The sequence below is a fragment of the Canis lupus genome, chromosome 16 (genome assembly GCF_011100685.1).
Source record: "Canis lupus familiaris isolate Mischka breed German Shepherd chromosome 16, alternate assembly UU_Cfam_GSD_1.0, whole genome shotgun sequence".
NCBI lineage: Eukaryota > Metazoa > Chordata > Mammalia > Carnivora > Canidae > Canis > Canis lupus.
The window spans coordinates 733,493-739,701 of NC_049237.1; the positions used below are offsets into that span (position 1 = coordinate 733,493).

Sequence of the window (6,209 nt, forward strand, 5' to 3'; positions counted from 1 at the left end):
GTATCATCATCATCACCAGTATCACCATCATCACCATGATCACCATCATCATCATCATCATCATCATCATCATCATCACCAGCATCACCGTCATCACCATCACCACCATAGTCAACCATCATCACCATCACAGTCACCATCATCATCATTATCACCACCATCACCACCATGGTCACCATCATCACCATCATCACCATTATCATCACCATCTTCACCATCATCACATAATCATTATCACAGACACCATCATCACCATCACCACCATGGTCACCATGGTCACCATCATCACCATCCTCATCACCAGCATCACTGTCATCACCGTTACCACCGTGGTCACCATCATCACCATCATCATCATCACACTCACCGTCATCACCATCCTCATCACCAGCATCACCGTCACCACTGTCACCACCATCACCACCATGGTCATCATCATCACCATCATCACCATCCTCATCACCAGCATCACTGTCATCAACATTACCACCATGGTCACCATCATCATCATCATCACACTCACCATCATCACCAGCATCATCACCAGCATCACTGTCATCACCATCACCACCATCACCACCGTGGTCACCAGCATCACCGTCATCACCATCGTCATCACCGTCATCCACACACATCACCTGCACACTTCTGTCTTGTCATATCCACTTCTCCTCACCTCTTCTCAACACTTTGCCCCCAGACCCCTGAGAATCCGGCGTCTGCCCCTCCAGGCATGACGAGGACGGTTGAAGGCAGGCTGACCATGCTACGGCACAAGCATGACATTCCTTTGAATCTACACAGCCAGTTGGTCTCATCATGTGTAGCCCACTGCCCTCAAAAGTCTCCTGCAAAATACTAGTCTCATGAGATGTTCTAAAATTTTTTAAAGAAAATCTGTCTCGTGGTCAAAAACTCGAGAAACAGCATATTCGGTCTTTCTGTTAGAACACAGTACTTTGTTTCAACATGTAAAGGACCAGAGAAAGAGCATCGTGAGGACATATGTTCACTAATCAATATATTTAACTAAAATGAACCTATTCCCCCGTATAACCAGCTCTCCTAAATCTATGACTACGGAACCTTCCCTGCAGGTGAGTGTGTGCACTAAGCAAGAAGGATGTGCCAAATGCCTTTTCCTGCATGAAATTTCTCCCACCCTGCCTTTGTGCTTTTCCAAGTCTCCAGGGACCTGCCTTTCCCCTACTACAGACGGCTTTATCAACATTTCTGCTTCTTCTGTCTCTTTCTCTATCTTCCTTCTACCCTGGAAGGAAAGCGAAGTGCCACAGGTGGAGTGGACAGAAAATGTTGTGTGCTCACTTGTTTCCACCTGTTCTCTCCCCGCTCCAGGGCTGACCTGGACACTGTGCTCAGACCACGTCTAACTGGCCTGCCTCGAAATCTCTTCTCGCCTGAAACCCTTTAAAACCTCGAGAAATCTGCCCCTCTCAGAAAATGCACACACGCATGTGCATGTTCCTCGACTCTTGCACACCAGGTCCACGGACCATAGTAAAACTGGTGCTACACAAGGACGGCCGTGGCCACGTGAATCCTGAATCCTCAGCACCAGCACCACCTGGCTGGGAGTAGGCACCCAATAAATGTTGAGGGGTAGATGAATTAACGAGAGGTCCATACCCCTCAAGGTATGTTTCTTGCTCGGCAACATGTTGAGCTACAAAAGGCACACTGTGTCCCAAGTGCCCTGATATATCCAGGTATGCCTTCCCTCCCCTCCTTTCAAAAATACCATTCTAAATTCATCCCGCTTCCTCCATAAATTAAGTCTCCATCATCTAGGGTCAACGTGTATAGTTGTACAGGTTGTGCACTGTTACAGTACCAAGTGCCCAGCCAAAGAGGAGAGTACGAGCTGAATCCAAGCTTGCCTGCCAGGGCCGGGCTGGGTCTGCCTTGAGGAAGAGGCACCATTTGTTTGCAGTTACGTGCTTGCCAGAGGGAAGTAATTATATTTTTTTATAATTCACTCAAGGAAGAAGTGCGGAGGAGCTGGGGGGCCTCCGGCAGGCGGCAAGAATCCCTGGGGTGCTTTTCTCCAAAATCCAGGTCAAGAGTTGAGGAAGATGGACATACGCCACCTATTCATTACGATTTACAGTTGGATCACAATGGGGAACATTCCGGAAAGAACATTAACGACAGACATGGATTCCACGAGACTGTCAGAGTCTCTTCTAATTCTTTCCTACACTGACCGCAGAGTGGCTGAGACGTGGGTGAGCCCAGGAGGCAGTGGAGATGAAGCAGGAGCAGGGGCGGAGGCGCCGGACCTCATGGGGGCCCAGCAGCGGGCATGAGGCCCCCGGAGGGAGCAGCTGCCCCATGGGGTCTGCAGCCCGGACCCTCCTCCTTCCACGGCCGCCTCTGCTCTTCTGGCTCCGGGTGAGGACGGCTTCCGCCCTCTGCCTACAGCCGCTCCTCCCCTGGTGCGGCGTCTACCCCTCTGTCAAGGGTTCTCTCGGGTCCTTCCCTTCGACGGACCGCAGGACAAGCAGGTACAAGCCCGTCCCGAGTCACGTGGCCGCTGGTCCCAGGGGATCAGTGCGTGGGCTCGGGGATCTCCGGCCACGGAGGTGGCCTTTGGGTCTCACCACCACCTCGGAAAGTCCCTTCCAGGCCAGACACAGCAGGAGGGGCATTGTGACCCGCACCAGGCAACCTTCCCGAGCTGCTCCCAGCGCCAGGCACCGAGCGGGGCCCTTGACCTGCGTCACCTTTCATCCGTCACCGCAAACCTCTGGGGCTTACTTTACACACCTGCCTCCGGTTTTTCATCTATAAAAGAAAAACGCCCAAGGGCAGTCATCACATCACATGGTCTCACTCATTTGGGGCCTAGGAGTAGGGGAAGGGATCACGGGGGAGAAGAGGGGACCGGGTGGGAGATATCAGAGGGGGCGACAGACCCCGAGTGAGCCCTAACTCTGGGAACAGGGGGCGGTGGATGGGGAGGTGGGCAGGGTGACAGGGGAAGGGGGGGACGGGCGCTGGGGGACACACTATGGGAGGAGCACTGGGGGCTATGCTGTGTGTTTGCAAATTGAACTGCAGTAAAAAAAATATATATATATATATATATATATATATATATATATATATATATATATAAAGAGAAATGATAAAAAAAAAAAACACCCATGTGGCGGGAGGATTGCTGCACTGAGAAATGCTGTGTAAAAATCCCGCGTGGGGCGCTGAGGCAGGGGCTGCGGGCTTCCTGTAGCGGGAGGCACCGCCCTGTAGGCCGTGGCCCGCAGGACCGACGCTCGGGCCTCGTGCAGACAACGGCGAGGAAGCGCTAGGCCGCAGGGATTTTTAATATTCTCTCCATGGGGTCAAACCCTACTTGCTGTGCTGGCTTTCGGAACTTAGGACAAACTGTCGTCAAGGACATTGAAATGATCTCAGCCTGAGTGTGTTTCCTGCTGTTAGCTCACTCGGAATGTTCTGGGCTGCGTGTCAAACGCGCCCTTATTGTGCGCTGCCGGAGGGGGAAATGCCCATTGTCCCCACTCTGGCTGTTTTCATTTAAACCACTGCCCGACTTTTAGCAAAAACCTTGAAGGCTGGGAATGTGAAGCGGTGGGTAAAGCACTCTTGGAAAAAAAGGAAAAGACATCGTTTTGACCTTAAAGAGTTACCGGTGTGTGTAAGAGCAGATTTTGGAGACCAAAAGGGTAAAAGAAAAAATGAATCCTACGGAGGCCTTTTCCTGAACATGACCCCTTTGTACGTTTTGGTGAGTTTTTAAAATCCAGGCTTGTAGGCAGATACGTACATGGGCAGATTGGACGTACAGCCACACATGCATTAGAAATGTGCCTGAAGATATGTAACTGGGGATGTGCACATGCATATATATATATTTTTTAAGATTTTATTTATTTATTCATGAGAGACACAGAGAGAGGCAGGGACACAGGCAGAGGGAGAAGCAGGCTCCATGCAGGGAGCCTGACACGGGACTCGATCCCGGGATCCCAGGGTCACGCCCTGGGCCAAAGGCAGACAGACGCTCAGCCGCTGAGCCCCCGGGTGCCCTGCACATGCGTGTGTGCTCGGTGTGATGTATGTGCCCCCCACACAACCGTGCATGATGTAGATGACTCGATATCTGGAGACACGTACAGAAGCACTTGGACCTGTGTCGGCCAATCTGCTTTCACAAGCCTGATATCGCAGCAGAAGCATCACAAGTATCACTTTGTCCCTTACAGCGCTGCTCCGTTATCACCGTAACACCCGTCGCAGCAAACCACGGCACCGAACGGCATGTCAGAGGCTGGCGACGACGCTCTTCCTTTTTTTTTTTTTTTTTTAATTTATTTTTTATTGGAGTTCAATTTGCCCACATATAGCATAACACCCAGTGCTCATCCCGTCAAATGCCCCCTCAGTGCCTGTCACCCAGTCACCTCCACCCTCCACCCACCTCCCCTTCCACCACCCCTAGTTCGTTTCCCAGAGTTAGGAGTCTTCCATGTTCTGTCTCCCTCCCTGATATTTCCCACTCATTTTCTCTCCTTTCCCCTTTATTCCCTTTCACTATTTTTTATACTCCCCGAATGAATGAGACCATCTAATGTTTGTCCTTCTCCGATTAACTTATTTCACTCAGCATCATTCCTCCAGGTCCCTCCAAGTTGAAGCAAATGGTGGGTATTTGGACGACGCTCTTCCTACGGCTGCAGTTGGAGGTGCTTCTCCTGTGTTTGCATAAAGAGTGCAAAAATGACATCTTCTGCACAAAGACTTCTTGTTTCTCCCTGGTGGACGTCTCTCTGGGGCACGAACTGTTGAATGGGGGAGCATGGATTCTTGGGGGGGACTCACGATATGTCATAAGAGATCTCACTTTGCTGCTTATTTTATTGTTTCTGGTATCATGTGGTTAATACTTCCCACCAGTAAAAAATTATAATAATAAAATTAAAAAATAAATAAATAAATAAATAAACAAAAAAATAATAATTCTCACCAGTACATTTACGTTGTTTCCCTGTGTCCCTACAACCTTCAGTTAAATACGTTTTTATATTTAAACTACTAATAATGTACATCCAGTAGGGTTGGAGGCTGATCACAGCAGAGCTAAGCAACCAGGAAAGGCTCACGTCACCCTGCCCCGTGCAGACCTCGCTCTGATCCGTGCACGTATCCTTCGTGCAAGGAGCCACAGCGAAGAGCCTGCACCCGCCAGTAAAGGCTTCACAGCCTCTGCAGGTTCACAGCATCAGGGAATAAGGCTCCGAAGAGTCGAGACTCTGACGCTGGGTTTCCAAAGACCGGAGGGTGTGACAGGGAGAGCAGCCGCCTGCAGAGACTTTCTCGGGGAGCAGCGCCTAGCAAGCAGGTTGGGGGTCAGCGGGAAGCCAGGAGGTGGAGGGACCCGAACACCCCAGTGGAGGTGCGGGCTCTGCCGCAGGGGCCCTGTGGATTCAGGGTAAGCCTGGGAGTGAGTGGCGGGGAGGCCCTGGGAAGTTGAGGGGGCTTCCTGCCTCGGCTCTGGGAGCGGGGCGGGGGGCCATGGGAGACACATCGGGCAGCTGGCTGCAGGACAGCAGCCACAGGACCCGCCTTGACACGTGTCGCCATCTGAGAATGTGGAGGGAAAAACAGAGAAGTTGCAGCTGATTGCTGCTGAGGGGGGCGGGGAAGGGGGTGGGGAGGGGGGCCGGAGATGCAGGTCGGAGCCGGGTGGGCCTCGAGCCCCGCCGGGTCCCAGCATGAGGACAGGGCAGTGTTCGGATGAAGTGGGCAGTGGGCGGCCCCGGAGCTGGTCCACGGACACAGCCACAGCTGCATGGAGCTGACGGGCCACCTGGTGAGAAGCGCCTCCAGCAGCCCCAGGCCCCCAAATGGGACACCCCTGTTGGCCAGACAAGAAGGGAACAGGCATCATCCCAAAGAAAAAGAGGAAGTTCTCCAACGGGGAGCCAGTCAGTGGGGGAGCAGATGCGGCTCTGGGAGGACGCCAGCAATGGGGAGGAGTCCAGGGTCACCTCAGACACCCCAGGAAAAGCACAAATTCCCCAAGAGGAGAAATGTGGCCCGATAAGAAGGGCTGGACTGATAACCGAAATGCTTGTTTCCAGTTGCTTCTTCCCAGAGCAAGCTGCGGTCGCTGCTGTGCTTGGCCACCGTGTCGCCACTGCCCAAACACAGCTGGGCTCAATGAC

General features: G+C 52.3%; 1 long non-coding RNA gene across 1 annotated transcript; it reads left to right on the plus strand.

The window, feature by feature from the left end:
- The first annotated feature begins 2,089 nt into the window (after positions 1-2,089).
- On the plus strand, positions 2,090-5,007 carry LOC111090203. The gene is made up of 2 exons (XR_005371154.1): positions 2,090-2,525; positions 4,663-5,007. It is a non-coding gene; the product is annotated as an uncharacterized LOC111090203 (long non-coding RNA).
- The last annotated feature ends 1,202 nt before the right edge of the window (positions 5,008-6,209 follow it).